Source organism: Octopus sinensis, linkage group LG6, assembly GCF_006345805.1.
Source record: "Octopus sinensis linkage group LG6, ASM634580v1, whole genome shotgun sequence".
Lineage (NCBI taxonomy): Eukaryota > Metazoa > Mollusca > Cephalopoda > Octopoda > Octopodidae > Octopus > Octopus sinensis.
Window position 1 is genome coordinate 102,295,182 of NC_043002.1, and position 27,894 is coordinate 102,323,075.

Sequence of the window (27,894 nt, forward strand, 5' to 3'; positions counted from 1 at the left end):
ATCATGTTTCAGTTCCTTAAGTAATGTCCATGTCTCAGAAACGTAAGCACTCAATTCTGATATAGCAGTAAATAATTTCAAGCTGCATGAGTGGAGGAGCAGCAATGAGGCACAATAGTTAGAGATGCAGAAACTTGTGCTATCCCGAGTAGGACTTAATTATGATCATAAACCATGATTGCGGCAGACTTAAAGGAGATGCGCTACAGTTGTGCATTTTTCCTCAGAAACACTTCTCAGAACAACAGGGTCTAATATTTTGGCTTCTTTCAAAAGGGCTAATTCTACTCCTGAGCAGAGCAAACAAGTATACTCTTACTCTTTTACTCTTTTACTTGTTTCAATCATTTGACTGCGGCCAAGCTGGAGCACCGCCTTTAATCAAGCAACTCGACCCCGGGGAATTATTCTTTTGTAAGCCCAGTACTTATTCTAACGGTTTCTTTTGCCGAACCGCTAGGTAACGGGGACATAAACACACCAGCATCGGTTGTCAAGCAATGCTAGGGGGACAAACACATACACATACACGCGTATATATATACATATATACATATAAAGGCGGCGAGCTGGCAGAAGCGTTAGCGCGCTGGGCGAAATGCTTAGCGGTATTTCGTCTGTCGTTACTTTCTGAGTTCAAATTCCGCCGAGGTCGACTTTGCCTTTCATCCTTTCGGGGTCGATAAATTAAGTACCAGTTACGCACTGAGGTTGATGTAATCAACTTAATCCCTTTGTCTGTCCTTGTTTGTCCCCTTTATGTTTAGCCCCTTGTGGGCAGTAAAGAAATATATATACGACGGGCTTCTTTCAGTTTCCGTCTACCAAATCCACTCTCAAGGCTTTGAATACTCCGGAAGGTGCTCGAAAAATAAGAGGTGTTTCCTTAGTTCACTGGCAGTGAACAGCTGACACCGTAGTACACCTCCAGCGTCAGAAGCTGTGCAACGGCAATGATAATAATACTCTTTTACTCTTTTACTTGTTTCAGTCATTTGGCTGTGGCCATGCTGGAGCATCGCCTTTAGTCGAGCAAATCGACCCCAGGGCCTATTCTTTGTAAGCCTAGTACTTATTCTAACGGTCTCTTTTGCCGAACCGTTCAGTTACGCGGACGTAAATACACCAGCATCGGTTGTCAAGCGATGTTGGGCAGAGACAAACATAGACACACAAACACACACACACACATATATATATATATATACGACGGGCTTCTTTTAGTTTCTGCCTACCAAATCCACTCACAAGGCTTTGGTCAGCCCGAGGTTATAGTAGAAGACACTTGCCTAAGTTGCCATGAAGTGGGACTGAACCCGGAACCATGTGGTTCATAAGCAAGCTACTTACCACACAGCCACTCCGGCGCCTATATATTTATATATATATATATAATAGAATAATGTCCCACGATTATGTGTTTAATGATTAGCTGGTACGAACTGGGGATGATAATTTTACAGGTCTTCTCGTACGATAACGGCAGTGAACAGATTCGACCGTAGACTGTGCGTCATATCTCCCCAACGCAAGTCTCCAGCCAAGCAAAAGGACGAACCAATAGCTTAGTGGTGATAGACCTATCTACAAGAAGCTTACTACTTACTCCTTGTAATCTAGGGATTGTACAATCAGTAGAAAATGAAGCATTAACTTGTTTATTTACGTAATAAGCCAACTGGTTTGAGCGCTGCACATGTTGCTTGGCCGAAATCGATTTGTGGCTCTGTGCTACGAGGCCAAATTTGCTGTCATCCTCACAAGGTCGCTAAATAAGAGACCAGGTGTGTACTGGGTATTTCTGTTCTGTTACACTAGCATATTAGTTCTCTGTCTATGGAAGAAATCGACTTTTGTCAGGTGTGAAGAGGAGTAAACTCCGTCTAGACTAATAGATACAAAATATGGATGGAAGCACTCCCTCGGTTACGTCGATGAGGGTTCCGGTTGATCTGAATCAACGGAACAGCCTGCTCCTGAAATTAACGTGTAAGTGGCTGAGCACTCCACAGATATGTGTACCCTTAACGTAGTTCTCGGGGATATTCAGCGTGACACAGAGAGTGACAAGGCCGGCCCTTTGAAATACAGGTACAACAGAAACAGGAAGTAAGAGTGAGAGAAAGTTGTGGTGAAAGAGTATAGCAGGGTTCGCCACCATCCCTGCCGGAGCCTCGTGGAGCTTTAGGAGTTTTCGCTCAATAAACACCCACAACGCCCGGTCTGGGAATCGAAACCGCGATCCTATGACCGCGAGTCCGCTGCCCTAACCACTGGGCCATTGCGCCTCCAGATACAAAACATAAGCAGGATGCAACGTGAGCGCTTTCTAGCACTCCGTTAACGAGTTCAAATACCATTACATAGCATTTATATTTTTAATATATTTTTCCTTAGTTCATCTTACCGTGTATTTACCAATTTTAACAGGACTTAGCATTTTTGCACCGCCAGCCCATGGGTATTTTTCTAAAGCCATGCACCCGCTTTTTAATTAATTTTGTATTGACTCCTGTTTCCTCCTAACAAATAACTAAGAGAATAATTATATCTAGATTTTGATATTAATTATATGGGTTCTTGAACAAAACGCTTCGTTTCATGTTAGTCCAGTCCACTCAGATGTTGAAATGAGTAATCCTCCAGCAGACCGGCTTCTAATCGAGGAGTATATATATATATATATATATATATATGCACCATAGAGCCCTATGCGATTAAGTCTGTAGGACTCGTAAAGGATCTCAAAAGGCTGCACGTTCAGAATCATTTATACGCCGGGTAAAATGCTTACGAAATTTCGCCCGCCTTTTATTCTGAGTCCAGTTGTTGCCGAGGTTTGCTTGGCCTTTCATCATTTCAGTTTCAATAAAATAAATACCAATAGAAAACTGCAGTTGATATGATCATATTACCCCCTACCCCAGAAGTGCTACCCTTGTGCCTAAATTTATATGGATGATAAATGAAAAAACTCAGTAGATCAGTTAAAATTCCTCTTAACTGTCTTATTAGTATCAATTTGTAAATACTTCTCTCAGAAATGATTATAGTTTGAACATATTTACTCATAGATCTAGACCAGGTGAAGCCTGGGGCTAAAGTACAACAGTTATAGAATAAACTGTGGGAACGAACATCCATATTTAAAATAGAGCTACGCTACATCCTACATCAAAACAAACCAGGATACCCTGTGAGAAATTCAGGTGAGCAAGAATATAAAAAACACTTAAATAAAATGCGAATGAGAGGTGTCAGCACTTTCAGACGTCTGTGTTATTTGCGGTAAAGACTATGAAAGCCAAAACGAATGATATAAATGTTACTAAATGGCTAAGAAAGAAAAACTAACGAAAACTATACGACGTAAAACACCATCCCCCAGTGTATCGTATTAATAATAGAAGGTTTGAAGCTTTGTTCTAACCTTTATTAAAAAACAAAAAAACAGAAGACGAAAAATATTTGAATTAACATTAGTATTATTATAGACTGATGTGTAAATATAGAATCTAGTGTGGTAGAAACGTATCAACTGCCGACGCTCCGTTTATGCGCGTAACAGCCGTAAAATAAATGCTTTTATTAAGATTTATAACTGTTGCGGAAAAACAAATGTCTCCCTTGTTGAGAAAAATAATCATGTCCAGAGAACCATTCATAAGCATCGATCGATTCAACCTGGCTTCAACTAAGGTGACTTCCTTTGATGTTCCCAGCTCAATAATCAGTTGATTAAATGGCTGTAATCTGATAATCCGATTAATCAAAGGAATTGCCAAACAGCTCGACAACCAATTACTTATCAATCAACCTATATATGTATTCTACATGTACACACAATCGTACAAATCCCAGGTGATTAATGTCTACTTCTACACATGCAAACACAGTTAGATATATAGCTTTATAAATACAATATGGCTGCCGTCTACCTATATCTCTCTATCCGTGTATACACACACTCACGGAAACACACGCATATATCGGTTATAGAGACACACATACAAATGTATCTACTACTTAGTCAACGCGGATACGCACACACACATTCTACTGGTGCATATATACACACACAAACACAGACAGTCACCTGACACACATTCTCTCCTCCTCCCTCATTCTCTATAAATTTATAAATTCAAATATTTATATTTATGTAATACATTTGTGCATAAATATGCTCACATGAATTATGTGTGTGTGTTTGTGTGTGAGTGTGTAAAGATATATACACACATATATGTAGGGAGAGAGAGAGAGAGGGAGGGGTATAGTTAGATAGATAAATACATATTTACATAAATTACCGCATGTGTACGTCATGTATTTTTATATATACAAACATGAACAATATGATATATGGCTGTTCACGTAAATTCATGTATTGCACGCATGCATTAAGATAATATATAGGTTCCGCTCCGTATAGATAGAAATATTATATGTGCAAAAGGAATGAATGAACATATAGATATAAAAAAAAGGTGATAAAGTGAATGAGTTGGAAGAGGGAATGATTTGTAGAGAAGTAGGGAGAGCTAGTGGTGTTGGGTGTGGAAGTGAGGGTATCATTGGTGTTGTCGGTGGCGGTCGTAAAGAAATATGATTGAAGATGGGTATAAAATATCATAAGTAGCGATTGATTTGGAGGCAGAATTATAGATTGAAATTTCCGTGGAAAAGTGATAGGTTTGTTATTGCAAAAATTTTAAGCATTCATACACTCACACATACAGACACACAGCAAAAGATTTCAGATGTCTATATACGTTAGTATACATATCTATATGAGTGTATATATATATATATATATATATATGCGTGTGTGTGAGTGTATTATATATATGTATGTTAATATAAAGAGTAAAGATAGAACTCAAAATATGAGTGCATGTATATTTTCATTAATATTTAGCAGAAATTATAGAGCGACTTAACGCTCGAAACTCACTGACGTTTAGTCACTCTTTTGCAGAAGTGGTTGTGTGGTAAGTAGCTTGCCCACCAACCACATGTTTCCGGGTTCAGTCCCACTGCGTAGTTACCTTGGACAAGTGTCATCTATCATAGCCTCAAGCCGAACAAAATCTTGTGAGTGGATTTGTACACGGAATCTGAAAGAACACGTCGTATATATATATATATATATATATATATATATATATATATATTATATATATATATATACATGTGTGTGTGTCTGTGTATGTTCTTCCCCACCCCACCATCTTGACAACCAATGTTTGTGTGTTCACGTCCATGTAACTTAACGGTTGGGTAACAGAGATCGATAGAATAAGTGTTAGGCTTACAAAGAATAAGTCGTGGTGTCGATTTGTTCGACTAAATGCGCTGCTCCATCATGGCCGAAGTCAAATGACTGAAACAAATACAAAAATAAAATAATATATGTGTGGGTGTGTGTGGACGTCGCTACTATTGTGGCTAAGATACAGCTCTTAGCCAAAATAAAGCACTTACCTCAAGACTGACAAAGGAGGCGTGTTCCTTGCCATGTCTTGCGCGAAGCCAGATCACCCGTGGTTTCACATTTTTATTAATGCTCGTCAGTGGCTCTTATCCAGCCTAGAAATTCTGGTGCTAACCAGTACACTCAATCGCTTTAGTGACGTCTATATTTCTGTCTTTCGGTCGTAAATTGCGAATAAGCTACATTTATCATATATATATATATATATATATATAATATATATATATATATATATATATAGGGAAATACGAATTCACTTGTCTATATAAAAGTGGATATGCTGATTAGCTTTTATATGTTCCGATGACGCTTGTTCGGAAATATAAGGGGTAAGTTTTCCTAGCATTTCTAGATTTATTTATCGGAATAATATATTGATAAAGGAAATGAGTCTTATGATTCTAATCCAGAAACGTACGTCCATAATTAACCGAAGACTGTTTGATTTCATTATTTTTCTTCTTTTTTTGCCATATATTGTTACAAATATTGTCGTCTGTGAAGACATATTTTTGTAGAAAAAGGAAATAGTTGTCCTTTGGCTGCTATTTCTAAAATTTTCGGTATGTGGTCAAGCAACTGGCTGCAAAACCCTTATTGTTATAATTATATAAGTTTTTACCGAATATGGTCCTTTTCCATACCGAAATACAACTAGGTGAAATTTGTTGATTTTATTAAATTAATTATCTTTCCCCCTATAATATATATATATATATATATATATTTATATAGATGCATGTGTGTGCGTGTGTATATACATCTTGTCCTTGGCCACGTAATTTTGGTTTTCTCCTGAGAGTGTCTTCTTTTTGTCGACGCCCCTGATGCCCACCAAAGCCAATCTTCGCGTATAACAGTCAGGAAGAAACTAACACGGAATTTTCAGTAGATGGCGGTAATAGTTTGTTGTTGAATTCGTTTTAATTACATTCCTCACCAATTTCCCCGTTTCCTTGTCACTTCCAAATGATTGATTCACTAGTGTTAGGGAGACACCAATTAGAGACTTTCTAGGTTGATTCCGTCGCATTTAACCCTATTCTACTCATACTTTCGTCTGGTTATTATAGGTCTTTTTATAGGAGTAGATACCTCGGCCCATTTCTTCTGTGATTAATTCACTGTAAATGATTTCACGTGGAAATCTATTTCATTTAGTCACATTTCCTAAATAGTCGATCCGGTCTTTCAACAAGTTTCGTTCAATGTTTCGAATGATGGCTTTTTCTGGAACAAAACTGAAGGATATCAGATCTCCTCCTATGGAAGCAGAACATTTGTTGACAGAAATTATATAGATTGTTGACATTCCGATCCCAGGGTCCAGCTTCCACAAACGTCTACATATGTCGAGATTATAATTGCTTAACACAGAATCGGCGTCGTTATTTGCTGGCTTTGTATGTTCGGTTTTTAAAGGCTCGTTTTGCCGGATGGGTTCACAACTATTTATAGTACGTCTTTTCAGAAGTGTTTTACTTGGAAAGAATATTTGCGGATATGATATATGACTGATAAGTACAACTTGTGTATCAAGAATGGGGATATTGAAATCAGGGAAGTTGGTCATTGCAGCCAGTTGAGTGAGTACTTTAGTTTTCTTCATATACATTTGGAGGCCAAAGCGATTTTCGGCTCTAGAAAATATACATATTGATATCTGGTGTGTGCAAAAAAAAAAAAAAGGAAATTGCTTTTTGTTATTTGTATAAGGTAACTCCGAAATCCGTTGGATTTTCTTAATCGATGAAATCAAAATTGGGTTATTTCAATTAGTGAGCCCTCAAAACAATATATGATATCAGCCCCTAGATTGCCAGAAAAAATAAAAGCAAAACCATTTTAGTGCAGACGAATATAAGATGTCTATAAGGGGAAGAATATAACCCAGCTTCATTCAACACATAATCGACAAGTATTCATAAACGATTTTTTTTTGCTGGCTAAAAATCCCATCTGAAAGCACAATCTGACATTCCAACGTCTTGAACCATTTCGGTGAAGCAGTTAGAGTAAGAGAATCACTAAAGATCCAACCGCGTGGCTTGTCTTCTTGCACCATTAAAATATCTTCCACGTTGCAGAAAATAAGGAAAAGTGATCACTGTTCGCCTTTGCTTTTGTTCGTCTTTGTTCGTCTTCTGTTCATCTTTGTTCGACCCCTGTTCGTCTTTGCATTGAAGCAGTTTGCAAGTTTCACGTATCAACAGTGTTGAAGAGGCAGGAGAAGCGTATTGAGATTCAGGAGGAAATTTTTCTACATTGTTCTTGGGAAGGTTTCAGAATATTCAACCAAAGAATAATCCAGTGATGGAAAGCCATGCGATTTCGTGATACTTCATGATTCTCAGTTTCGTTACTTGAACATAGTAACAAAAGTTGCATTTCTAACTAGCTTTGAGTCTCTTTGACATTTACAATAATCGAGATTTGAATGAAAAGTTTAGATTAGGGAAGTAATTAGCCACGCTTCAATCAGTGAAGAGGGTTTCTTGTCTCCTTTCGAAGATGATTCGTGACTTCATAAAGTCTATGACATTTTAAAACTCATGAAATAACTTACGTTCAGCCATAATTGTTCCGAAAGATGTGAGACATTTCTTAATAATCTCTTGCTGTTGCGCGGATCGATTCAGCATTGCAGAGGCAGGTGAATGTGTGGGTGGGTAAGTGTGTGTATGCATAGGTGGATGTAAAGTGCAAGTTTCAGAGAAAATTATGGAAATGATGTTTGGTCATAAAGCAATATGTAAAGAAGCTTAGAAATTTTTAAATATTGGTTTCAAATATTTTAACACAAGCGGTAGAAGCTAAGTTGATTTCACTGACACTGGGCTCAACTGGAACTTGTTTTACCGGCCCCGAAGGTTGAAAGGCAATGTCGACTCCGGGACAAAATGCCGCTAAACATTTTACTCACCGTGCTGACGATTCTGCCAGCTCACTGCTTCGAAAACTTTTATATATTAATATGAAAATCTATTAAGAATTCTGATATGTAATGTACGGCACACCTTCGCGCAAACGTATGCAGTGATTCATATTGAAACTATCAGGGGCAAAGATTTCATGGCTGCTATAACTGCTTGGGATAATATTGCAAGCAGTCGAGGACCACGAGGACACACTGAAACGGCAATGAAATTAAATGCGATGGGCGGAGGAAAATAACATGCAATTCAGCGCTGAGAATTTTCCAACACTCTTCTATCGGTTCTTAAATAGTTTGAAGTCGGAATCCACAGGATGAGGGAGTAGTGCTATTCCAAAATGAGAATCGGTGCGTGTCCTCGAAACTGACAGGACCAATGACGCATCATTCCTTGTGCTTAATATTAAGATAGTAACACTGTATAGGGAAAAGACTGGCTGGATTCTGGGACCATTGAGAACCAGGCAAGAGAATATCACGCTGTTCCTCTGGAAAACATTTGTTCTGAGGCGCCTGAATTAAAGCTCCCAACCAAGGTCAATACCAAAGGTTAAACTCAATGCGGAGTTCGAGTTACTGCGACACTAACAAAGAAAATTCACTCAGTGCAACAGACGAGTTACTGGGAGATGTTAAAAGAAGTGAGACGCCCACCACTAGAGACGAATGAAAGCTATGTAGTAGTAATAGTAGTAGTAGTTGTTGTAGTAGTTGTTGTAGTTAGTAGTAGTAGTAGTAGTAGTAGTAGTAGTAGTAGTAGTAGTGTGGAAGGTACTGGAAGGTCTAGCTCATAACCACCGAATTACGCAACACCATATTGTAGCAAAGATGTTGTTCTTTCTATTAGGATTAAAGACATAGAACAAGATGAACTTGATTTTTAAAGGCCCATACGGTTTTTTAACATTCAGCCAGAGTACTTCAGAGATCTACATGGTGTAAATGGGGAGCTACTGTGAGACACAGAAAGAGGTAGGAGTCTTTGATTTTATGCATGTTTCTTCTTTAATATTGATTTTTCTGGTTTGTATATTTTATATCATTTAAGGTCGCATGCCTATTTCAATACCTTTCCAAAACATCTCAGAGATCGGAATGGTGTAAAGTTTTCAAAAGAAAACTCGACTTCTTAAAGTCCAAAGTCGCAGATGAACATACAAAGCAAGAAATTCAACGCACACACATTCATATATATATATATATATATATATATATATATATATATATATACGAGTATATTAAGTGATAAGTGTCGTCTACTCTCTGTATATATTTAGTGAGAATACTTCACAGTCATATAGGAACGCGTGCTCATGCAAAATATACAAACCAGAAAAATCAATATTAAAGAAGAAACACGCATAAAATCAAATATACCAAATATGAAAGGCAAAGTCGACCACAGTGGAATTTACTCTCAGAAAGTAAAGACCGACGAAATGCCGATTAGCATTTTTACCTGGATTGCTTCGGTTTGTGTCAGCTCTCTGCTTTCATGTGGAGTTCAATATTGGTTCCAATTTTTGGCGCAAGGCCTGCACTTTCGGGGAGGGGCTAAGGTGAGTCGGCCGTCCATTCGTTCGTATAACTGATTAGGGAACAAACCTTCTCGTAGTATACTTCGAACTTACACGCTTCTCCTACCGACTTTAGAAAATTTCTCAGTTACATAGCTTCTTCTGCGATAACGATACATAACTTTATCCGGATGCGCAAACAACTCATAGTTGAGGAAGAATATGGAAACAGTAGGAGCAAAACTTATGGACATGCAGTATTCGAGAATTATTTGCGTCACGAATGACGCATAGTTGCCCGGTAGTTTAGTTCCCATTTAGCTTTTAGTCAATAGTGTTTTGCCATTAAACAAAAATGAAGAAATAATAATAATAGCGACAACAACAAAATAATTATAAGAGTTATAATAAACAAATAAATACATTAAAAACGTTCATATGAAAGAGAATATTTACGAGGGGTAAAAATTGCATCACAATGGCGATGAAATGGCGTCGGGAAAGATAGGGGAGTTAAAATAAACTAGAAACAGTTTGAACGCTAACTCACTAGGGAAGAGATAATTGAGTGATTAAAGCTGTTAGCAGCTGCTTCCTTAGGGGATTAAGATAATTCGAGGTTATTATATGTGAATATAAAACTATATTTGAAGACAATGAAGAAGAACGTTTGCTCATAGAGTTTTGGTGAGAAAAGTAGCAGATAAGAGCAAAATAATCAGAGGTAAAGTGAAATGTAATTAAAAGAACTGGCGGAAACCGATTCTGCAATGGCGTCCGAGTAAAGATGTCATTATTTATAAGAGTTAATACAGTTTGGATGGCACTTTCAACACCATTGAATTTTTGACGCAATAGCGAATACATCGATGCATTTCTGCTACGCCATCACGCTATTAAATACGCACACATTCGCGTATATACGTAAACATTTACAGCATATGTGTGTATGTATGTGTGTGAGTATATATATATAAATATATATATATATATATATATATATATATATATTATATATATATATATGTGTGTGTGTGTGGCGGGGTAGAGTATATGTATATATGTGTGTGTGTGGCGGGGTAGAGTATATGTATATATGTGTGTGTGTGTGGCGGGGTAGAGTATATGTATATATGTGTGTGTGTGTGTGGCGGGGTAGAGTATATGTATATATGTGTGTGTGTGTGGCGGGGTAGAGTATATGTATATATGTCCGTGTGTGTGTGTGTGTGCGCCTGTGAATATGCTTGTGTGTTCCTACTAGATATTAAAAATAAAAATGGAAAATTATACGCCATCAAAAGCTTGTTTATTAAAGTATTATCGTAGCGAGAATAAATTCAGTTTAAATAGCACAGATATAAAGTGAAGCTATTGCATAGAAGAGTGTAATAAACAAGCTTTTGAGGATGGATGATTCTATATACTAGTTTTAATGTGCTGAATTTACAATCTGCAAAATATATAAAATCATGAACTCATGATTTACCTATCGGATGCAACCCTTAAGGAATTTCCCGTTGTTCCATGGGATTCGATGTGGTTAGTCAGAACCTGGAATATACTAGACTACTTGTAAGGTAACCGGTTGGATTGAAAATCCCCAATCCTGTGTTATGTACACACACACTGACACACACACGTACACACACATACACACACACACACACACACACACACACACACACATATATATATATATATACATACATACATGTATGTATATATAACGGTAAAGTCACACATCGGTCATAAATGATCTTGGGGTTGCACCTCTCCGGTGCACAATTCCAGGCAAGGTCGCTTATGGTTTATGGAAGATCAGCAGTCACCCATCCACACCGCCTCCCCTATCCACACCACCGATGCTCTCCCAGATAAAAGCAAGGACCGTTACAGCTTGGCACCATTGACGTAAAATTTTCGTAACAAGGAAGCATATATACTTTTTTATTCTTTTACTTGTTTCAGTTATTTGACTGAGGCCATGCTAGAGCACCGCCGCCTTTAGTCAAACAAATCAGCCTCAGGACTTATTTTTTTCTAAGCCTAGTATTCTATTGGAGTCCTTTGACGAAACGCTACGTTACGGGGACATAAGCGCACTAACATTGGTTGTTAAGCTATTGTGGTGTTGGTAGCAACCACAGACACGCACCCCCCATATATATATATATATATATATATATATATATATATATATATACATATATACGACGGGCTTCTTTCAGTTTCTGTCTACCAAATACATTCACAAGGCTTTGGTCGGCCCGTGGCTATAACAGAAGACACTTGGTCAAGGTGCTACGCAGTGAGACTGCACCTGGTTGCTAAGCAAGCTATTTACCACATTGCCACTCCTGCGCCTATGTATAAACATTTCCATTTTCATCCCCTGGTTTAGGAAAGGGTTTCAATTTAATGAAAAATCACCAACGCATTGACACTTTTGGTAAGAATATGGAAATGGAATTCTTCGTAACTAAAAGAAAAAAAAACTGTATCTAACCAGTTTAATTAATAAATCCTTATATCCGATTCTAAATATTTCGTATTATTCCATAACATTTAATACTATAAATTCTGCGTTTAGGAAATTGGAAAAAAGAATCGAAAATGCTAGGATAAATATTACCATGTGGTATTTCGGTGCCTCTTGATAGTGTCTGTGCTAATCTATCGTGAGAGTCGACGTTGCTTCTATGACAATAGAGAAATTACGATAGTTGCCCATTAACGCTGCCCTCTAAGAAATATACCAACGCCAACGGATCTTCAAATATACTCTTAAGCATAATGCTTCATATTGCATCGGATAAAGTACTTTAATACATATAGTTACAAGTTATATGGTCTAAGGCAGCGAGCTGGCAGAAACGTTAGCACGCCGGGCGAAATGCGTAGCCGTATTTCGTCTGGCGTTACGTTCTGAGTTCAAATTACGCTGAGGTCGATTTGTCTTTCATCCTTTCGGGGTCGATAAATTAAGTACCAGTTACGTACAGAGGTCGATATAATCGACTTAATCCGTTTGTCTGTCCTTGTTTGTCTTCTCTGTGTTTAGCCCCTTGTGGGTAGTAAATAAATAGGTTATATGGTCTTTAATTGAAATCACGCGGATATGACTAATACCTCCGCCATATGTATGTCTTAATTTTAAATTAATATCAAATGTATTTCGAAGGAAATTATTTAGAGATCCAATTCTTCCTGGATATATCTTCCAGGGGAAAAAATTACAAATAAAATACAAATCAACAGACTACGTGTACCTGGCCTTAACATTACCAGAGATTCATCCATATGCTATAGATTATTAGTAATATGGTTTAAAATTAATTAAACCTGCGCTTCCATCAATGTTCACACTCCATCGAAAACTCTATATGGCTAGAGATGACATATAAACATAAAGCAAGCTTAAAATAGGAAGTGCATTATAGTTATATAAACCTATATGCAAATATATTATTTTCTAAATTCCCAGCTGTATCGTAAACTCATTAAATGTTTCACCCTTTGATCGTCCTTCTTAAATATTATGTCAAATGCATCTAAATAGAAATATAACATCGTATTAGTATTTTGTGAAGTAGAATTTGAATTAGATATATTTACATTCGGCTCCATACCTACTGAATATCCACTTTTTTCTTTCCTCTCCCCCTTTTTACCTCTTTTTCTTCTTTTTTCATTTTTCTTTTCCTTTTTCTTTTTTTTTCTTTTCCTTTTTCTTTCTTTTCTTTTTTTTGTTCTTTTTTCCCTTTTACGATCCCTTTTGATCGAAAACCTACGCCTTTTTTTTTCTCCCCCAAAAGAAAAGCTCTACCTTGTAACTTGTCCCATCTGTGTGCAGCCCTGTGTGGCCAATAAAGACACTTATCTATCTATCTATCTATCTACCTACCTACCTACCTACCTACCTACCTACCTATCTATCTACCTACCTATCTACCTATCTATCTATCTATCTATCTACCTACCTGTCTGTCTGTCTGTCTGTCTGTCTATCTATCTATCTATCTATCTGTCTGTCTACCAATATGTCTATCTATCTATCTATTGTCTGTCTATCTATCTATTTGTCTGTCTACCTGTCTGTCTACCTGTCTATCTACCTGTCTACCTGTCTATCTATCTGTCTACCTGTCTATCTATCTGTCTACCTGTCTGTGTATCTATCTATCTATCTATCTGTGTGTGTCTGTCTGTCTGCCTGCCTGCCTGCCTGCCTATTTACCTAGCTAACTTTATTAATTTGTTTGTATGTCTCTTTGTCTCAATCCCTCTGCCTATCGGCTGTCTGTCTGTCTCTCCCTTTATCTATCTATCTATCTATCTATGTAACGAAATCTCAATTTCTCACTTTTTCGCCAACTTTTTTATACTCTCGTTCTTACGTTCGCCATCTTTTACTTTCCATACCGTACCAAAACCGTCTCTAACTTTAACTAGACACTATCTCATCTGAATTATCTAACATGGCCTATTCGTTGTTGTTTCAAATCTCATAACATCTTCATACATATTCCTGTCACTCACTCAGGCAATTAGTTCAGTCAAAACACAACTTCCTCATCCGCCTTGCAGCACAAATCCAAACCCAATTTCATGTTTTCCCATTATTTGAGGCCGATGTTGACAATGTGTTTAAACGTTCCGTAGACTACGTCTTAAATATATGTAGAAGATACGTCGTTTCTAACAAAAATAGGAAGGAACGTATTAAATTATCTCGTTTCGACTGTAATTCTGGTTTTGACTGGATGTTCGGATGAATGCAAGTTTCCAATGCTCAGAACAATTAAAGTAATCTTTAAGAGACCATATTGCCAAGGACGATAGTGTGTCATGTCAACTGAACTATGATCAAAGATGTTCCAGTTGTATCTATCCTATATTGGTTTTATATTTTGTGTATATCTCGAATGCGTCTTCCTTTCATAAGACGGAAAGTTGAAATTATTGGTATACTTGAACGCAAGTCTAGCATTCCGAGCGTTGCAATATTAGCTCTAAGTTTCGGAATAAATCAGAAATGGGAGATAATTGTTTAAGTTTATAGTTGTCTGAGGTTTTAAACGGACACAAACTGTTAATCGAAGAATTGTGCATTCTTTGTAAAGTGGATTCACAGATTGTGCCATAGAACACGCTGTACCACCACTTTCGTACGATGTACAATAGGTCGAAGATATCTTTCCTGAATGCAGTTTATAATCAAAGAATGCAAATAATGTTTTATTAAGAACAGAGTAGGAATCTAATAGAGATCAAATATATAAAGAAAAATAATTTCTTGGAGCTGAAATATATTGCATTTTCGAAATAGAAATTCAGCCGTTGAGAGACAGGCATGGCAATGTGTGATCTTGTATTTGAGGTTTGGCCACCATGCAGTTCCGACTGATCATATACATAATCAAAGAATATTCCAGTCATCAACAATGAATCTTAGATTTTGCTCAGTATTACTCCATTCATAAAAACTGAAGGCGTCTTTCAAAACAGAGACGTAGAGCAGTTGCTGTTTCTAGCCTGTCTAGTTACCAGGTAATATGATCACACGCTTTTGTCTGTGGATATGTATCGTTAAACAAAACTTGATTGAATTTGCAAGTCTGCCTTTATAGAAGTTAAATCTACATTGAGACAGATGTCTAAGTTCCGTAAGAAGGAAAACAATTCCGAATGTGTCACGTACATAAATGATGATTTGTCACTTCATTTCATTATCCGATATTTCTTCGGGAAATATCGGATTTCAATGACATCTGATATTTCAAATACAATAGATTCTTGTAAACAATACTTTAACGAACATCTTTCATAAAATGAAGATTTCTTAAGGGGAACATATGTTTTGTAACGAAACCTGGCAAAGTATTTGATCTAAAGGACAAATATATGGAGAGATTATATCAAGACTGAGCGGCAAGTTATTTTATTCATTTACAGGCTTCAGTCGTTGCACTGTGAAACGTGGAGGCATTCAACTTCAATGAGATTTTATTGATTATATCGACCTTTGTATTTTGTATGGAATATATGATTACTTTTATGTTGAGTTATTTTATGTAATATGAGTTATAGAAAGTAAAAGCATAAAGGACATAAATGGGATAACGCAGTTATAATTTGATATACCTGTGGCCCCGTGCCGTCAAAAATAACGGCTAATTGTTGTATTTTACATATAAATATGGAGGGTAAATCAAATTAATACACCTGTCAATATTATGTAGTGGTTGTCATTTTGAGATGTGACATCGATCATCGTTTGTTACTGAAATAATGCTGGTTCACACCTACATTCACATACTTCCCTTGTACACGCACGCACATGCACACACATACACACACAGTCGAAACGCTGTTTGATTTTTCTTTCATCACACTTCTATTGCACACACACGCTCACACATACTCACACAGACACACGTGCACAAACCCCCTTTTTACATACACACATTTATGTACTCACACAGTTGAAACGCCCCCACTGCAAGTTTGTCATCACACCTTCCTTCCTTATTCATCTATCACTCTTTCCTATCTCATATGTTGTGACTGAGAAAAACACAAGAGTATTATTATTGTAGATTTGACCATCCATTGCCTACACACAAACTTATATACACATTCACGTACATACAAATATAGTATGAAACACAAAAGTATACACACATATTGATATAGAGAATTAAATACATCAGTTCCCGGCCATACGTAACGTCCGGACGTCTATATTTACCAGCTTGTAAACGGTTTTTAGAATGCCTAATGGCATCAGGCAATATCTATATGTCTTTCGACATATGCAAGCTAATTAAATTTCATTTCGCAGGTTAATCCAATTGACATTTTACTAATTATAGCTCTTCAAACATGGAAGTGTCTATGGAGAATTTGCGACAAATAATATTTTATGAGTTTAAAAGAGGAAACTCTGCAGATGAAGCAACTTGAAATATTCACTCACCTTATGGAAAAGATTGTCTGGGTGAAAGAACTTGCAGAAGATGGTTTGTAAAATTCAGAGGTGGAGCTTTCCGCCTTGGAGATGAGGCCCGAACTGGACGTCCATGAAAATGTCCCCAAACTCGGTAGATGTGTGCCTCATGATACATCTAAAGCCAAATGCAAATCCCGAGTGGATACCTGTTTTTCTATTCGTTCTCGTGTACTCATCTCGCCCGTTTTGTACGGACAGGTGACCGCTGATGCAAAAAATGGGTCTTCTATCAAAATGGTGAGCGACGTAGACGTTAGCTTTGTGAAGGGGAAAAGACCCATCCGCAACCGAAAAGATACATGCGAAGAAGGTTCTCTCTGTTTGGTGGGATTGCAAAGGAGATATCCCCTTTGGGTTGCTATCAACGAATGATACAGTCATTGCTCAAATCTACTGTTAGCAATTATAGCGTTTAAATGCTGCTTTGAAGATAAATATTCCCGGGTTTAGAGAATAGAAAAGCAGTGGTGTTTAATCAGGACAATGCAAGACTCCACACTGGAAAGTTCACGTCATAGGAAATAGAGGTGTTTGGCTGGGAGAAAATTGCTCATCCACCTTACTCCCCAGACCGTGCTCCTTCAGATTACCATTTGTTCCGATTTTTGCAGAATCGTTTGGAAGGATTAACTCTCGAAACAACTGAGGAAGCTGAAACTAGATGAGGTTTCATTAATGGGTTTAAAAAAATTACGCTAGAATATTTAATTAAATAAGCAGACAAATTTGCAGCAATTCTTCACTCTGGCTGTAAGATAGTTAAAATCCTCTCACAAAAAAAAAATAATTATCCTCTTATCAAATAAACTGTATGACAATAGATTAATTGCCGTTGAATGAATCCTGTAACAGTCTGTATAGAATAACATGGAATCGAAAGCATATATAACCTAACCTAACATCTGAATATCTATAACTTTATGTATTCTCTATGATATTCTGCGAGATGTTGTAATTTGAAGAATACCTGCAAGATAGGTACATTGAACAGTAGTAAATGTCAGAATAGCACCGCTAAAGTAGCGGCCACAGTAACATTTCTGCTCTTCTTTTTGGAGAAGACAAAACGACAGATAAGTCAATGGAAAAATTTGCCTTGAAGTCAACAGTTTGTAGCGAAGATTCCAAAGCTATGTTCCAGTTATGTTTAAGACGAAGTCTTCATATATACTTCATATAGTTTTCATAATGATATGCATAAGATCTGGTCATCAAATCTAAGTAGAGATTTCAAACTTAAAATCTTCAAAGCCACAGTCGAACCAATTCTACTATATGTCTCAGAAACCTGGACGTTATCAAAGAAGCTTGAGAGGCGGTTGGATGGAACTTACACTCGCCTCCTTATGAGAGCTCAAAATCTTTCGTGGAAGCATCATCCAACCAAAGTACAACTATATGGGAAATTACCACCTGTATCATCTCTTGTAAAAGGTAGAAGAGTCCAGTTTGCTGGATATTGTTGTAGAGCTGAAAACGAGGTAATTTCTACTCTTCTCTTCTCTTCTGGAAACCATCTGCTCGCGATACCAGGGGGCGCACACTCTCATACCCTGGAGTAATCTCCAGAAATACAGGCATCCAGCAACAGGACCTCCGTAATGCTATGACGGACCGTGAAGTCTGGCGTAACATAGTAAATTCCATTATCTCGACCACGATCGAACAATGATGATGATGATAGAGTTTCAATTTATTTGCTCCTGATCATTTTCCGATCGACTGAACGTGAGTAATATTCGGGTAAACTGTATAATAATTTTCTGGAACACAGTTAGCAATGTGTCTGTTCGTCTTTCTAACACATAAGCTATGAAACAGGACAGAAATGACTCCTATTCCTAGGAAATTGATCATGATTGTTTTAATATGTTTCAAATTCTTCCCTGCAGAAATTGACATAAACGTGTATAAGTATCGATTTGTAACATTGGATCATTGAAGTGATTAACTCAGCTGATTAGCTCGATCCCTGTATTGGATTAGAGCAATCAAAGAAGGAACAAGTCCCAAAGTCGCTACCTTCGAAATTTCAAGTGGAAACATACTGGGTCATAACTAAATAATGCAGGACATTTTGTCTGACCTCCTAAAGATTCTGCCAATTATACCCGTAATAGATTCAAACACTACAATCTTTGGAACGAAACCCAAGGGTCTTAATTTAGAAAAGAAGAGAATTACTTCAATGGGGTGTCGCGGGGTGATAAGGAACAACTTCTGGATATCCATCGACGAAGTTGAATAACTTGAGTCAGAGAGAGAGAGAGAGAAGAGAGAGATAGAGAGAGGGAGATCTTCGTAATATATATCTTGTCTCACTTCTCGTTATAAATGAAATATCGATAATACAATTATCACCATACTCGGAGGAAAACTTATAAAGCTATAATTCGTATTACTCAAGAAACCGATATAATTAACTGCCATATTCACTCACCGTATCATTATTTATAAATAGTTATTATTTATTTCTAGTGGATAGGAGTTTGTATTAATCTTTTAATCTCTTGTGTATTAATACACATACATACTTACATATATATATGTGCATATATAAGTGTATAATGATATAAATGCATAAAATGCGCGCACACAAACATGTACACACACACATACACTCGTGTATATTGATGTGTGTTTCTAAACTTGATTGTTTCTCCATGGCAAATATGTCATTTGGTTTAATGATAGTGAAACGGATTGATGAGTACAGATAATTATTTGATACGAAATGATGGATACGAAGCGACGAACTAATCCAGTTCAGTTCTTACAGGCTCCATAAAATAATGACAATTTACTCATCGCACCGTGTATGTATCTGTATGTATGTATGTATGTATGTATGTATATATATTTATAGGATGAAATATTTTTCAAAAATCTCATTTTTGAAAAATATTTCATCCTATAAATATATATACATACATACATACATACATACAGATACATACACGGTGCGATGAGTAAATTGTCATTATTTTATGGAGCCTGTAAGAACTGAACTGGATTAGTTCGTCGCTTCGTATCCATCATTTCGTATCAAATAATTATCTGTACTCATCAATCCGTTTCACTATCATTAAACCAAATGACATATTTGCCATGGAGAAACAATCAAGTTTAGAATCACACATCAATATACACGAGTGTATGTGTGTGTGTACATGTTTGTGTGCGCGCATTTTATGCATTTATATCATTATACACTTATATATGCACATATATATATGTAAGTATATTAAAATACCTTTATTTAATATGTAAGCATATTAAAATACCTTTAAAAGTGAAAATTATAAATAAGGGCAAAAGAAAAGGTCACTATGCCAATATGCTGAGAAATAGACTTTCAATCATCTTTCACCACATACAATATACATGACTATGATTACACGTTTGCCTTTCCCAAGGGTGCTTGTAAGTATTTCTTTTATTTCCTATCGTATTCTCTACTGATGAGGGGGAAATCCCTTGGACTAATCCCGAAGCTGATTCAATATAAAAATAACGCATTAGAAGAAAAAAGTCTGTTACCTTGCTTTCCTCGATTTCAGTGGAACATGTATTCATTATGAAGTATATTGTATGAGGTGATTGACGATTTAAAGTCTATTTCTCGGCATATTGACATAGAAATCTTTTTTCTTTTGCCCTTATTTATAAGGATATCAAATTATTTATCGCAATTCTAGGTGCGTTTTCATATTATTCAAATATATTCATGCAAACTTTCACACACGGATATGTTCAACATGAAACACAGGCGAGTAAAGAGTCTTACACACTAATAAGCAGATTTGGTCTCCGTATGGTTGCTTTACCAAAAGTCAACTGCCGAAAGTCTTTCTTTAAATGATTCGTAAGAAACAGATTTGTAACTGTTTCTCTGGAAGTTTTAAGCCTTCCGTCTTATGTGTGTGTGCGTGTGTGTATGTATGTATATACACATGACCGCAGTGGAATGACTGAAAAAATTGAAAGAATATATATATATACATATACACACACACACACACACATATATGTATATATGCATATATATATGTACATGTATGTATGTACAGATGCGTGTGTAAATGTTCGTAGTTCCCCTTCATTGATAATTTTCGTTTCTATGTTTTCTAATAAAACTCAAATTTCGCAATAGAAAATGGCAATGAAGTCCATTTTCGATGAAATGTGAGTCTGTTATAACACGTGATTGTATTCATATCGATGATATATATAAAAAAAATAGGTAGATATATGATACACACAGAACTAGAAAGATGTTGGATTGAACAAAAAGACAAGCGATAACGCCATAATATACTAGAAATGGTAAATGTATCCTACCTTAGAAAGCAACTCCGCTTCTTTGCTAAACATGCTGCTGTGGAATTCTGTGGAATATTTATTTGCAAATATTTATGAAAATTTTCGGCAATATGCTCTGAAGAAGTACTTTTTTTTCAGTTTTGAAAATTTTAATCTCTTAAAAATGACAATGAATCATTTAGATAGTTTCATGTACAAGCCTATGAACAAAGAAACACCTATACACACACACATACAAGCACGCACACACACAGACACATACATCCAAACATGTAATAATGTTAAATATATCCACGCATACTCATGCATAAAACATTATGTATATGCAGTTTGCACATATACAGGTATGGAAATATTGTGTGTGTGTATATATATATATATATATATATATATATATATATATATGATTATATTCATGTTTGTCTATATTAGATTACAAAATCCATATCATCTCTCTCTCTCTCTCTCTATATATATATATATATATATGCATATTCGTGTATGTCTGTGTGCTTTTACGAGTGTATATACACATGCACATACATATGTATACATATATATATATACACATATATATATACACATATACATATTCGTGTATGTCTGTATGCTTTTACGAGTGTATATACACATACATATGTACACACACTCACACAGCTATATATATATATATATATATACTATAGAATGGCATATACACACCCATGAATAGAGACGTGTATATTTGTATGAGAGTATTGGTATGAGCGTGTATGAATGGAAATGGTTTCATGCGCATGTGGAAGAAAAGCATAAATTGCTATACGCATGTAAAGAACAATTTTAAATGTGTGCCTAGAAAAATATTCTTTTTATTTATTACCACTTCATAATTCTTAGAATTTATATAGATATTTAATATTAAATACGAAAATAAATTACATATTTGGAAATATATTCGTATGCATACGTATATCTACATATTCACATGTATACATGCATTCAGCTTTATAGTTTAAAATAACAGTGAAATATAATGTCCTAAAATGGTTTCTAACTATGAAAAAATATTAAATTAAGATTTTATAGAAGGTTGCTATTTTTTTTTAAACTAAATACTTAGATTTCATGAGTCTTTTTGCCCGATTTCCATAATTTATGGAAACGCAGTCTTTATTTCTGGTCTCCAGTTATGTATGTCTCGCTAAATACTGATCTAGAGACACGCACAACACACTAACAAACACACACATATACTCATATACACACTCACACATACACATACACACACACATACAGGTGAATACATAAATGTACACACACGTGAACACACCTATGTTGAGATATTTTTTAGGGTTTTTAATTTACGAATGAGAGGAAAAAAATACGTAATGGAATATGATTTGTATATTTATTTATCGTGGAAACTCCCTTCAGTTGCTTCAATGAGCTTCTCCATAACATTTGTCATAACAAGTAATAATTAACGCAGAAACGAACAGGCAGGCACACACACAAACACACACACGTTGATATAAACATACACACAAAGATATGTATATGTGGTGGTGGGGGGTGAGGGAGAGACAAAATGTGTTTGTGTGTGTTTACACACAAATGTCTATTAACAGTTATATATGAGTGGATATATATGTAGATATGCCTACACAAACAGAAATATATATTGTAAACTGTGCTTGGTAAATCTATGGTAAAGAGTACGCTTCCATACTTTGATGCAGTACCTGAGTAATAATGGATTCCGAAATATTTAAAAATCCGAAGATAGGATAATCTGCACGACAGTCACCTAATTTCAAGGAGGTTAGAGAATATTTCCGAGAGAAATCTTATATGAGGGATAAATTCATATATAAACATTAGACAGGCCTATATATGTCCTTTTCAAGAATGGAAAAAAATTTGGTCCTTTGCAGGAAAAAATCTTTTTCCTCAACAAACATTCTTACAATTACAAGTATTTATCCTTTTTCACCGATTTCTCATTCAAAAGAATTTCCACGAACGCTGGAAATTCGAGTTGTTTTTGCAAATGTTTCCAGCACATCCTCAACGATTACTGTTCCCCATTCACGTCTAAGATTAGACTATTATCATGTAAATAGGTTGGAAGTGGGACGTTAGTGTACTTGCCAGAGATAATGAAAACGTGAGACGACAAATATTCCTTCCACTTAAAGAATTATGCCAATAGAACCATTAACTTTGGATCTATAAACGGTAAGTTTAACATAAATGAAAACGCATCTAGAACTGCGATAAATAATTTGATATCCTTGTACTAACGAACTACAGTAATCAAACTGTCTGGCAGACGGAGAGACCTATGATCGATTCTAACTTTTATCGGATCAATATATACATACATACATATATATGTGTGTGTATGGACGTATGTATATACATATATATATACATACATACATGCATACACACATATATATAAATATATATATGCCTATATATGTATGTATATGTATGTATGAATATGTATGTATGTATATGTATATGTGTGTGTATTTGAGCGATAATGGTCGTTGTTTGCTTCATAGTTTTGCTGTTTTCTTTCATTTACGTGGGTTTTGCTTGGTTGTTTTTATACAAGGGTCACCCACAACCGACATATTGCATTTTTACTGTGTTAATGACTCAGACATTGAACGGAATTTGAACGTAGTTAATCAGAAGTAACTCGTTGACTCCGTATTGTTTCCGATAAATAACAAAAATCTGATGTTTCCTTAGAATTCGAAGCAATTTCCTGCAGAATGATAACATTTCTAGACATCGCTCTCCGTGATAAAAATATAGTACAGCAGGAGATTTGTATTAATGTAAATATTGAAGTCGTGCAAAGCAGTCAAAAAATTTAATGCATTCAAATAAGAGTAAATGTTTTCAAACTGTAATATAACTGAATTTGTCAGAGTTTAGTGATTTAAATGTTTATAAAGTTCAGTTCGGAATGAACATATGACATAATTCATTATACAATGTAATGCTTGAAAATGGCATGTAAGACAGGAGAAAAAAATGAAAGAAAATTTCAAAAGAATATTATTTTCATATAAGCAAGTAAACAGAAGACTTGGCTGTTTATATGTCAGTGTTTCTTTTTTCTGAGAGTGCTTTATCATCAGATTCGCAAATGTCTGACGTTAGGGACTGCTCTGGTGTTGACTGTATTTATCACTTTTCAATAGCTCAGAGGACTTCCAGCTGAGTATGCCTTTGTTAGTTAAAAACTCAAAATGGTATGCTCAGCAGGAAGCTATTTGAAAGAAGTATCTATGAGTTATTTGACCAAGGACTTAGGGCAACATAGTGTGAAGCGCCGTCAGCTGATATTCTAAAGGAGGCTGTCGTCTGGAGCGTCTGTTATTTATACTTATCATATAAATATAAAGTAAAAATAGAAATCCAAGTGTCACGTGGTGCACCAAACAGCGAACAATTTTGAGTCACATCTTGCTTGAACGTTGGACAAAATAAAAATTCTCAATAACATCCGCCCCCATATTATTGTATATGCGGAGTTTAAGAAATCGATAACCAAAATGATTTTGCTATAACGGTCGAGTTTATCGAGGCAAATAAGCATGTCGCCCGGATGGTTTTATCGAGCGGGGAATGAGTAATGCAGAGGGGAAAAAATGACTGATATATTTGAAATAGAGTGGGTTTTACATGGATCTCAACATAAGCTTTATTTTTTTATTATTTTTTCAATATTAATAGTTCCTCCTTTTGTCAACGTATAAATTAATCAAAATAGTGAGTGATATTGAAAAGCGGCGGGAGGCGTTAGCATTCTGGTTGAATGAAAAAATATTAGTGGTCTGCTTCAGACTACAAATATATCGAGTTGAAAATCGAAAGATTGAGTAAATAGCAAGAAATGGGAATAGTCTCTAATGATTCACAATCAAAATGAGGGTGTATACAGTTAATGCTGATCAAACTGTCAGAAGTAGATATGAAATGAGACTTCAGACTAGCCGCTGCCTCAATGTATGGCTTTTACATCGATATCATTTTCAAATTTAGTAAGATCTCACTAAATCAGATATCTTGTAAGTTTGTGGCAGCAGGTCTCGAACTAATTTCTTCTGATGGTTTTAATCTTAAATTTTAGCGTTCCCTATAGCCGTGTGGTTTTTAATACTTTCTGTTAGCATGGATATATTTGTCCCGAATTTCATATAGGAGTTGATATTTTGGGGGAGAACTGTAGAAAACTCATCCTTGCATCAGTTACAATCATTACATATAAACACTCGTCCAAGCATACGCGTAAACACACACACAACACACACAAATACTTACACAACGGATGGAGTGATCCTTCATATTAACGTGAAAGTTCTTTTAGTATAACTCGACATTAAAAAAATCATTAATATATATAAATAATCTCATTCAATTGGTTTATTTCTAGTTGTTAATGTTATTGAAACAATAATTATTTCCATTTGTATTAAGAGAACTAGATCTGAACATAGCCCGTATATTTGTGTCAAGCCTTTCAACGCATTTTGGCTGAGAATTGGTGTTGAGTTGATCGACTGTACTACACTGTCAAATAAACAGGGCTCAGCTTATATTTGTCCCCTTTCCACGGTACGTAGCTGTGTTGTCATCGTACACAGAGAAATTCATTTCGCCATTACTGCACCCTAAGCAAATATTCTCAGATTCATTAATTTTTTTAAAACTCAATATTATAGTTATCCACAATAAGAATATTATCGAAGAGTATGATGATAAGAATGTGTAGGCGCGTGGCTTAGTGGTTAGGGTGTCAGCATCACGATCGTAAGATTGTGGTTTCGATTCCTGGACCGGGTGCTGCGTTGTGTTCTTGAGCAAAATACTTCATTTCACGTTGCTCCAGTCCACTCAGCTGGTAAAAATGGGTAACGCTGCGATGGACTGGCGTCCCGTCCAGCTGGGGAACTCATACGGCATAGAAACCGGGAAACCGGGCCCATGAGCCTGGTTAGGCTTTAAAAAAAGGAAGCATTTATTTTTTTAACTTATGATGATAAGAAGTAATCATAACAGTAGCTTTAATGGATCATGCAGAAGGATTATGAAAGTGGGAAATATTTATAAGGAAACCATGTTAAAGGATTTTCTTATTATTCATTAATTCAAAGATTTAGAGATTCTTCAGATTAAACAAATCTGAAATTAATTGACAAAAATGTCAAAAATGCATTTATTATATATAATATATATATATATATATATATATATATATATATATATATATATATTGTGTGTGTGTGTGTGTGTGTGCAAATTCCTTAATGCATTTTTGACATATATATATATATAATCATATGAATAATATATATATATAAATAATTATATGAATAATATATATATTATATGAATAAGGCCTTTATATACATGTGTATGCATATACATGTTTATATATGTATATAAATGTGAATGTATATACATGTATATTTGTGCGTGTGCATATGTATAACAACAAACATTTGTACGTATTTAAATACACACATACACAAACACACACATATGTATGTATATATATATATATATGTATATATATATATATATAATGTCACATATACACATCAATTCTACTGTGAAGCAATATTTATGAATTTCAAAATAGATATTTGCATTACATGGTATTTTATTAGAAAAATCTTGTGTGTCCATTTTAAATAAATATTTGTCCCATTTATCATATTCACCTAAACATCTGCATCAAGAATCAAGCAGCGACAATTTCTCGATGTTCATCTTCCTATAAATTATTTTCACTAAACCAAGCAGTAGTGTATATTTACTTCCCCTCTCTTCTCTGTCTCTCCCGCTCTTTCTCTCTAGATATATCTCTCTTTCTCTTGCTCTGCCTCTCTCTCTCTCACACACACACTCACATTGCATCGCATCTATATTTCCAGATATGAGCAAGCATGTACACAGCAAATTTATCCACTCACCTAAGTGCGCGCACGTATACACACACACACACACGCAGACATATGCACAAACGCAATAGTACACACACACACAACACAGACACACACACACACACATATATATATATATACAGTGTTGTGTCTGGGGAGAGTCATTTTCTTTTTGTGCTTTATAATTTAATACACTCACCGGTAAAATTTCCACTTTTTTCTTATTTTTATTTTCCTAAAATTTTCGTTGGGTTTTGCAGCATTTTCAATAGTTTTGACTCTGTTATATTAAAAGACACAAAAATAAAATGACTCTCCCCAGACACAACAGAATAAGCTTCAGCACGAACTCATATAAACAATCTTGCAAACTAAATCTAAAAACGAATTATATATATATATATATATATACCAAAACTCCTAGCAACGCATTCAGTATGCAGGACCATATATCCCAACAGCTTGTGCTTTGAGTGGCATTTTCTCTTCAATATTCTCCCACAAAACCCCAAGAAATGCAGATAAGGGCAGCAACCTCAAACTCACGCATTCATCAAATGATATATATCAGAGGGGCTCCAGCATGGCCGGAGATTTCGAAATGAATCTAGCCATATACATATTATATATATATATATATGTGTGTGTGTGTGTAA

General features: G+C 35.6%; 1 long non-coding RNA gene across 1 annotated transcript; it reads right to left on the reverse strand.

Moving 5' to 3' along the window:
• Positions 1–852: 852 nt before the first annotated feature.
• LOC118763772 lies at positions 853–27,319 on the reverse strand. The gene is made up of 4 exons (XR_004999525.1): positions 27,303–27,319; positions 19,098–19,100; positions 14,752–14,763; positions 853–967 (listed from the first exon to the last, which is right to left on the reverse strand). It is a non-coding gene; the product is annotated as an uncharacterized LOC118763772 (long non-coding RNA).
• Positions 27,320–27,894: the final 575 nt, after the last annotated feature.